This window comes from Lathamus discolor, chromosome 2 (genome assembly GCF_037157495.1).
Source record: "Lathamus discolor isolate bLatDis1 chromosome 2, bLatDis1.hap1, whole genome shotgun sequence".
In the NCBI taxonomy this organism is placed as follows: Eukaryota; Metazoa; Chordata; class Aves; order Psittaciformes; family Psittacidae; genus Lathamus; species Lathamus discolor.
In genome coordinates this window covers 117,505,092-117,514,828 of record NC_088885.1, presented here as the reverse complement: position 1 = coordinate 117,514,828, position 9,737 = coordinate 117,505,092, and positions in this window count along the sequence as shown.

Below are 9,737 nucleotides of genomic sequence, written 5' to 3'. Positions count from 1 at the left end.
GTGGTTTCTGTGTTTTCCAAGCAGATTTTCCTCATGTAAGGGATCTCTCAAGTGAAGATTATTTGAATGAATGAGGATGATATATATATAACCCACCCGCTCTAAACCCCCTATCTGTCTTCTGAGACCTGGCCTTTACCAAGAGCTAAGAGCTTGTCTTTGGACTGCAGAAGTCTAGAGGGATTCCTTTACTAACATGACTAGCTGTAGATGTTAGTTTGCAAATTAATAATTTAGATATACAGGCAAATAAAGCCCAGTTATCTTAGAAAAAGAGACTGATATTTCATTGGACAGTAGATAATGATTTCTGTACCAAACTCGCTCATGCCAGTGTTGTAAAGCATACGTAGGATCAGGTTGTTGCTGATAGAAACATTGACATGGAAATGTTTTACTTATTGATACAGTGAACAGCTACAAGCAGGATCATGCCAAGTGATGTTTGTAGGTGGGGGACGGGAGATGGAGGGGCTCTGTTTGTACCGAAGGCATTGCTGAATATCAAATGGCAGGTATCAGAGTGACAGCTTTTGTTTCCATAGCCTATTGAGAAGTTAACGAAGTAAAGAAGATATAATCATTCAGGTAAAGCAGGATACGAAGCAGGCCAGGGCTTGCACTAAAAATGCATAAAGTTATTTCACTAAAAGACAGAGGCACTTGCCCATGGCAGGTGCAAAACTTAGGCAGTGCTCTGATTGCCTCAAGAAAGGAAAAAACCTGCAGAAAATGTTGGGACATGTTCTAAGCCTCCTCAACAGCCGTTCTCTTTTTTTTTTTCTTTCTTTTTATTTTTTTTCTCCTTGTTGAATACTTTAGGTTGTATCTTTATTGTCTGCCAGCAAAGGCTGCGGTTTTCAGGGCTCCAAGCAACTGGGGAGGGAGAGCACACACAGAAATCTTGAGTGGTTTCAAGAAGTCTCTGAATCAGGAGATTTCTTTTCATGACGAAGATGATATGGCAGAGCTTTAAAGTATGTGTCTGCTGCAAACCAGAGAAAGGACAATATTTGAGGCTGACTCACGTCTGTCTGACTTTGCTCATGGGTTGAAGGAAAAATGTCAACCTCACCTTAGCTGCCACTTTGAAAACTCTGAGAGTTTGGTATCCTTGGTTTCCCCTTCTGTTAGGTGTTCAGGTCCTCCTGCTTTTGAGACATACTTTTCCCTGTTGCTCTCAGTGTGTACTTGTATTGCCATCTCACAGCATGCCCTGGTTTGCACCAGCTTCCCTGGCCTCCTCACCTTCTGGGGGTAAGTAAACTCCCTTGCTCAGGGAAGCCAGAACATGCAGTGAGCCAGAGCTCAGCCTCTACCTGCAGTACAGATGTGACCTGGGAGCCACCACAGTCCACATGGAGTGAGTCAGGCTCCCATTGCCAGCCCTTGCCAACAGCTCACTTCCACACAGCTCCATGAGGAATGAAAGACATACAAGCAGGACCCTCTCTCCCCCTTGGCTTCCTAAAGAAAAGGCCCAAAATTTGGACCAAGTGACCCCAGGTGACATGCTGTTCACTTACCCCCTGGTCAAGCCCAACTCTCACATGCACTTGGAAAAGACCAGGAGACCATTTTTGCTCAGATCAGTGCCTATAAAGCAAGGGAAGTGCCTACAAAACACTGGAAGCAGTGGAAGCTCTTGTAAAGAAAAATCTTCGAGATTCATTGAGCAAAGAACCTCCAAAAGCTGCCAGAAAACACAGAAACAGACGAAGGAACTCTTTTGATATTGGACTAGTTGAGAGATGCCAATTTTTTCAGCCAAACCCATCACTGTGATAGCACATTGATACCTGTTTTGCTAGCTGCTTTCTTCTGAAAGTGCTAGACTCCCAGTGAAAGCAAGTGGTGGGAATTGAGTTTAAAGGAAATTACTAATTTGGACTGGAAATTGAAGGTACTTATAAACAAGTTCAACTTCTCACTATCACTGGGGGAAAAAAAAAAATGGAAGCAGCCAAATTTATGTTATACCTTATTGCTCAAGCTCGGCAGTACCTGGAAGACTCAGAAGCAGGCACTGACCTGCATGCATTTTTCCAGTCCCAGCCCTTGATGATATGAGTAAGAGACAGGAAAACAGAGGAAGCTTTGAAAAACACAGGCTCAAAGGACAGAAGTGCTCGGGTGAGTCATTTTCAGCAGCAGCTGCTGTGCACCGAGAGCTGTACAATCTAGCAAACTTCCTTGTGAAGCAGATGGTAGAGGCACTTCAGCCAGGAAGAAAATTCCCTCCTGGATGTAGTTTTGCTTGTTTGTTTGTTTGCGATAGATCCCCCCACACACAAACACACACCTGTCTCACTCTCTTCCTCCCTCAGGAGCAGATCTGTGTAGGAGAGCCCTTCAGTCATGCAGCAACTCCTGTCCCAGCAGCTCCTCGCCCTCTCTGGCAGCCACCAAAGAAAATGGATCATGGAGGACTTCCCCAGAGGGAGGAATTTGGTGCCTACAGGTAGACGGTGAGCAGGGGAGAGGCACGGTTATTGCAGTGGTTTCCTGTTAGCTTGCTGTTCACCAGCCTTCCAGGCACACTCCTTTCCTCTCAAAGCAGGCCACAGCACACTTGATCTTTCCATGTCAAATCCAAACACTTCTTGACTTCTCCCTCCCTGCCATCCTTTTCCCCTCATTTCCCACTGTGAGTTCCTCTGCACTCCAGGTGCATGTTTGGAAATAATTCAGCCATCAGACACTCCCTCTGTAAGCCAGATAAGCCATAGGGCCAAGGAAGAAGGAGATCAAAAACACCACTTTCCTTTTGGGAAAGCTCTACAGCCTGCAAGCTTGTAGCTGCCAGCCATCTAGAAAGCATTTGTGGTGACTACTTGGACTTGGGCCGTTTGTCATAAGCCAAGAAGAGAGCTTCAGCAAGTGCAAGGAGAAACCTTTGGATGGAAAGAGCTCAGGCAAATAAAATGAGAATAAAGGTATACAGCCCACAGTCACGTCTATTAGAGGTAATGGAGTTGCTCTATTGATGTAGGTCTGCTCCATGCAAGACTCAGTGCTCTTAAAAGCATGCAGATATATCTTTCTGTCTATGTGGGGTTTCAAACTCCCAACACTTTCAGATTCGAATTCAGATACAGTCACAAATCCAGGGGAATACAACTTTATTTAGCCAACCCTATTGGGATAAACATTCCAAACAAGAAAATGCCTACAATATTTTGTTCATGGCTATCTCCACAAAAGCTGATCAGCAGTATGGAAAGAGCAATAGTAAACTACCAAAAAAGATACACAATAAATAAAAACATGGAAGAAAACTAGTGGGAATGGCAGAATAGCTTAGAAATTACGGAAATAGACTGGCTGAGAACAGGACATCAGTGAAAATTTTGTTGGCAAATAAGAGACAAAATGTGCCTATAACTCCAAAGGTCTCCTATCACCTTTGTACAGAACTCTCTACAGAGTTTATGCTATAAGCATAAATAAGATGATACATCAGCGAGGCCTGCTCCAAGTAAGGAAGATGTGAACCCTCACTGATAGCAGGGGATTTTTCCAGCACAAAGGAGGATATCTTGGCAAAGAAGACATGAGAAAACACTGGACTCAGAGTTACAGTGTGATCCAAGATCTTCTCAGAGCAGGATCTCTATCCAGATTCCCAGCCTGCCTGTCCATTGCTCAGTCACTGGGGCCAAGGATTATTTTATTTCAATAAACTCATCCCTTTTCCAGGGAATAGGAAAGTCATCCAGCATGGATAAATTGGCTGATATATGAAAGGAACAGCTCCAGAGAAAAAAATTCTCATTACACTTTAGGAGAGGCAGCTCAGGCAAACAGTAGAAAGTAAAAAACTCATGGGAAGAGGAAAAGCTGATTCCAAAAGAATAAACCCAAAAGAGGAGTGTGTACCTGATGTGTCATCAGTGTACTTTGCAATTCTCTAAGATGGAGGGATAAAGGTGTGACATGTTAACATGCTGCTGCCTTCCTTTGGGATAAAGGGGATACCACATGTTAGGAATCTCCCATCCTCTATCAAAGAACTGACACTTTCAGAGACCACACATTCCACCTGACTGTATGTAAAACAGAGTATCTGATTGCATTTTTTAGGAGAAACTGTGATTCTAGAGCTGCCTTTTTTGTTTGTTTTAAAGCAGCAGCCACTTGTGCCTATTATATGTTGAGAATGAAATTCCAGAGGAAAACAAAACCAAAGGAGAAAAGAATTCCCCTTTTTAAGTTATAGATAGCCATCAGATCACCCAGATCCTGGGCCAGTAGGAAGTGGCAGGTATTCTGAACTGTATTTGTATTGAAAAGGAAAACCAGACTCTGTCAAGGTATTGTTCAAAAGCAACCAGAGAGGACTGAATTTTTCAATGAAGTGTTGCTCTGGCAAGCTTTTTACTACTGAATGGAGTAGGTTACTCCTGAAACTTCCCTTGCTTAGTGCTCAAATCTAAGGAAAGATTTTTGCAAGAAGCCTTCTCCATCCTACTGTGTGAGCAAGCTCAGCACTGTTCTGGCCTTGAAGCCACACTTTAAACAAAGTCCCAAATCAAACTTGTATCTGAAGTGTGCTCCTGATTTGGTAATTTCTACTATGTTACACCGGTGAAATGCCACCAAATGGGCTAAGAAAAAAAAAATAATTAAAAATTGTTTTATAATTATCTTGGCAGCACATTTACTGCAATTACAAGGAAATTGCATTTAACCACGTTTTATGGGTTTAATTTTCTGTTCAAATAATGCAATTGTTTTGCAATTGTTAATTCTTAACTTTAGCTCCAATATTTAGTACCAAGGGAGAACAAATTTTTTAGAGAGCTTTACGGAACTGATATGTTGTGTGTATAATAATGAGCTCAGGTTGTTATAAAATGAAGGATTTTTTTATTAAATAGTCAGCTTTACTGATCTTAATTGCAAGCTGCATCTCTACACGGCACCTGTACATTCTGATGTGTTGTCATAACCCTCAGAGCTATGTAAACAAGCAAGTCCTGTCGTGTTGCTGGCTGACTTCAGCAATCACACAGACAGACAAAGTGATCTCCAAGGAGTCAGGTATACATATGTACATTAAAAAAGAGAGAAAAACAGAAAGAAAGTAAAGAAAGAAGGAGCACTAGTTAAGCAACAGGAGAATTTCAAGAAAATGTGTTTAATGGGGAAGAAGGTGAATTGCTTCAAAACTCAAAGAGAACACAAGGTGAGCATATCCGAACAGCTAAATTCCTGATTACAAACCCAGTTTTCACAGGTGTTGGGAGATTTCCACAGAAGTAAAACCAGCACCACTGCGGAAAAGCCCACTTCAGTGTCTACACTTTTTTTAACCTGGTTTAAAATTGGGCTCTCCTACTTTCTTGAGGCCAATTTTGAAACATGCAGCTATCAGTAACAGTACTTCTGGTTCATCCACAGGTTTTTAAATGGAAGATTTAAAAGTTAATGCAGCACTGGTAGGAGTATGAGCAACCAGATTCTTAGCTGGCATAAATCAGCATTGTTCCACCAAGGTTGTGCAACGTTGATTTACACCAGCTACGAAATTAGCCCACAGTGCTCTGCCATGAAAAAAACATAACTCCTGGCAGAAAGAGGTGAAAACCTTCAAGCTAGCCTGATATTTATCTGTCTCGACCAGACAGATTTTGATCATGGTCTAATTCCCCTTCCATTTATCCACCTAGCGCTCCTTGGCTCCAGAGGTGAAATTTTTAGAAGAGACTACTATTAGACTAAACTGCTTACACAGTGGGACCAGTGTGAAACTAAAGCTGAGTAGTTTACAAAATCCTGACAAAGTCTACTCATTCCCAAGTTACAGCATGCTCTCGACTGTTTCTTACGGAATGTGATGCCCTCATAGGAAAAGTGGACTTCCAGGGAAAAGGTAGACTTCCAGAAAAAGAGACTGAGGCTGATGGCGTGGCTGTAAGGGGATGACTGGAAAAAAAAACCAAACCAAGAATTTTTGCTTGGGGTTCTCTGCCAGAATTTCAGTCAGATTGTTCATGTTCTTGTCCTTCAAGCATCCACATCTGAGAAGCTGGTAATACCTCCCTGTGGTGTTCCCTCAACCCCTTGTGATACTGGCTTTGAGCCTCAGAGAAGATTGAAACTTTGGGAAACAAATATCCTGTATTTTGTAATTCCTTTATTTGCAGCACTTAATCCAAAAACACCTCTAAACCAGAATTAAAATACTGAGACAAGCATCAGAGTTCTGACCCCTCTGGCTCTAATGTATGCATTGCAGTGCATGCTTTCATTTGATCACACTATCTTCAGCAACAAGAACAACTTGATTGTAAGTTCAGACTTTGCTTTGAAATAACCAAAGATTTCCAGAGATCAGTCTTTTGAAACAGCCACAGTGTTCTCAGAGACTTTGAGAGTCACTGGCAGATAAACCCTTTCAAACAGTGATTATTCAAGCCTTGCCAGCAATATCTGTCTGCAGCACACTTTCCTTTGCTGCATCATGTGATCAGAGAGGGGACTCCGTAACCTGTTTTCTTATTTATGGAAATCAGAAATGATACCTTCACCACTCTTCTATCAGACTTTCCCTGTACCTTTTTCAGGCACATGCACAAAACCCAAGCATAGCAGACACTGCTTTTCTTTTCAGAGTTTTGCCTTCTTGCAGCTTTTGCTTTGTTTTAACCCAAAAGGCAAAGCAAAACACAAACCAGCAGTTTCTGCATGGGCACACAGACGATGAAGGGTGGCTTCAGCCACATTTCTAAGCCCATGCCCCCCTGCAAGACCTCTCTGAGCTCTGCTGCACAGCTGCGCACACCTGGAAGGTGGTACGTGGCTCAGGGAGGTGTACATGTTAATGTGAGTGCCCTCCTGTGGTACTGTACTGTCAGTTGAGGCTGAGGATAGAAAAGCCACTTGTTACCCTGCAATAACCTGTTCCTGCAGAGAGCATCAGGTTTCACAGCAGGTTAACTTCCATGCACTGTACGAGCAAAACAATTAGAATAAGCTGTTGGAATCACCCTTGGTAAAGCCAATCTGGAAATGCTCCTAGGAGCATGGGAACGAAGCGATGAAGCTCTTCACAGTGTTGAAGCTGTATTGAACAATGTCATTAAGGGCTGGGTTCAGCCACAGTTGCAAGCTATTATGGTTTGGGTTTTGTTAGCATTGCCTGGCCAGGCTTTTGAGGCAGAGGAGCTTAGTGTGTGAATGGCAGCACCTGAGTGAGAGTCACCACTGCCATTCACTTCTGATTCCAGCAAAGATGTGCACTTCAACAAGGAAAGGGGTCCAAACGTGAAAACAGCTTCTAAGCAAGGGAGGCATCTAAATTTCTCAGTCAAATGTGATACCCTGAATTAAGCTTGGATAATCTTGTAACTGTTTCTCTAAGTAAGCATAATGGTAGCAGAAGCAAGCTGGAGTGAAGCAGTGGAGAACCAGACCATGTGCTTGTATACTGCTTCCCTCTTCCTGGTATGATGGGGAACCACTAGATGGTCTTCCCTAGTGGACGACTGCTTTAGCCCATGGGCAAAGCACCACCAGAGTCCTTATCCTGAGGCTGACAGGAACAGGAAGGGAGGAAACCTGAACCCTTGCAAGGCCTAGCTGTGGCATTTTGTCTTTATTTCTGTGATCTGCTTTGGAAATCAAGGTACCCAGTTCTCCTTCTTTCAGAAAAGCAGAATTGTTCAAGTCTGGATCAATGATCCAGATCTTTCCCCTCCTGATCTTTCCACCCACTTCTGTTAAGGGTGGCTCTAGGTTCTGGTTCACACCTTGGGAAGCTGCAAAAAAATACTTCTGTTCCCTTTCCTGGGACCTCTTGTTGATGATGTTTTTAATGTCATTTGTTCAACTGCTGACCTTTTCTTTGCTACTAACAGTCCTTTAATCCATGTCTCCAGTCTGGAATTCCAATGATAGACTGGACATTTTCAGTTAACCATGTAATAACTGTTTTCTCTTGCTTTGATAATAATTTGAGTTTGGGTTTTGTTGTTTTGTTGAGGGTTTTTTTTTAATGTGTAGTACAATGCAATAAAGAATAGGGATTATTATTTTTTTAGACTATACTTTTAAGCAATTTTATTTTACTTCTTAATCTCAATTGTTTTCTGAGAAGCAGGGTTGAGACTTTAAGCTTTCACTACTCTTAATGACAGTCTGTGTGAAAACCACCCCGCCTTTTTCATATCTTCCTTTGGATATTGTGTCAAACTTTCAGAACCCAGGTTTGAAAATGTTGCCCATACCTATTCACTCATCCTTGTAATTAGATAACAGTGATGGGAGGAGTTCATCTTTCTTTTACCTGATTCAAGTAAGGGCATGTCCACTACCTTTCTCTGGAAATTACTCAGCCTAATAGTCTTGCTTTTCAAATGTTTTTCTTGACAATCAGATGACTTAAAAAGCTTGCTCTCTTTTCAATTCAAAAGACATTTCATTATCTCTTCTCAGCCTTTGTGAGAAGCATCTCAGCATTTGAAGGAAATGTTAGACCAATAAGTCTGGATTATGAACTCCACAGAACAGATTTCCTAACATTGCCTTCCTAAAGTACCTCAAGTATGATTCGTAAACATTGCTTTCAAACTGTTGTCTATTGTGTCAGATCATTCTCTACCCCCTTCTTAGTACTTTGTCTTTCCATTAGGCCTGTGAAAGGGAGAGGCAGTTACTGGGTATTTTGGTGCGTATATTAGGATATGGAGAACCCCCCAGGCCCTGACTGCAACTAGTTCCTTACTGGCTTCATTGCTAGGAAGCTCTCACATGGTAAGTGATGTATTTTCAATCACTACCAGACTAATATCACTGAATAAGTGACCTAGAATGGTATCTCATCATCAATCCACTGTGTCATCCCATCCCCAATGTCATGGTTTAAACCCAACCACAAACCTCGTTCACTCACTCCCCCCCTTCTTGCCCTCCCCCTGCTCCTGGAGGGACGGAGAGGAGAATCGAAAAGAATGCAACTCCCACGGGTTGAGATAAGAACAGTTTAGTAACTAAGGTATCACACAAATCACTACTGCTACCACCAATGATAATAATGATAAAGGAAATAACAAGGGAAGAGAATACAACACCTCAACACCAGCCGACCAATAACTCGCCCCACTCCCCCCAGCCAAGCACCGACCGATACCTCATCCAACCCTGCAGTCCCAGCCCTTCCAGGTCACTCCCAGTTACCTCCTGGGCATGACGTGCTGTGGTATGGAATACCTCTTTGGTCAGTTTGGGTCAGGTGCCTTGTCTCTGCTTCCTCCCGGCCTCCCCTCCTCCCTGACAAAGAATGAGGCTCAGAAAGTCCTTGGCCAGACCAAACATTTGAGCAGCAACTGAAAACATCGGCGTTATCAGCTCTCTTCCCAGGCCAAAAAATGAAAATATAGCACTGCACTAGCTACCAAGAAGGAGAAAAATAACTGCTACTGCTGAACCCAGGACACCCAAAAATACAGTTTCATTTAACAAAATTACATTTGATGAGTAGTTAATCCAGTTTATGCTTTAATCCCTTTTGGCATTTCAAAGGGAAAAAAAAAATCAAAGGAGTTAAATATTGAGAAGTTAAAATTCATAACTGAATACAAATATTTTCCTGGTAAAGTTTTCAAGAAAAATTTTGGGAAGGATGAAAAAAGGAGAGGAAAAGGAAAGGAAGTGGGAGAGGGGAAGGAAGAGAGAAAGGAGAGGAGAAGAGGAAAGAGGAGGGGAGAGGAGAGAAGAGAGGAGATGAGAGGATA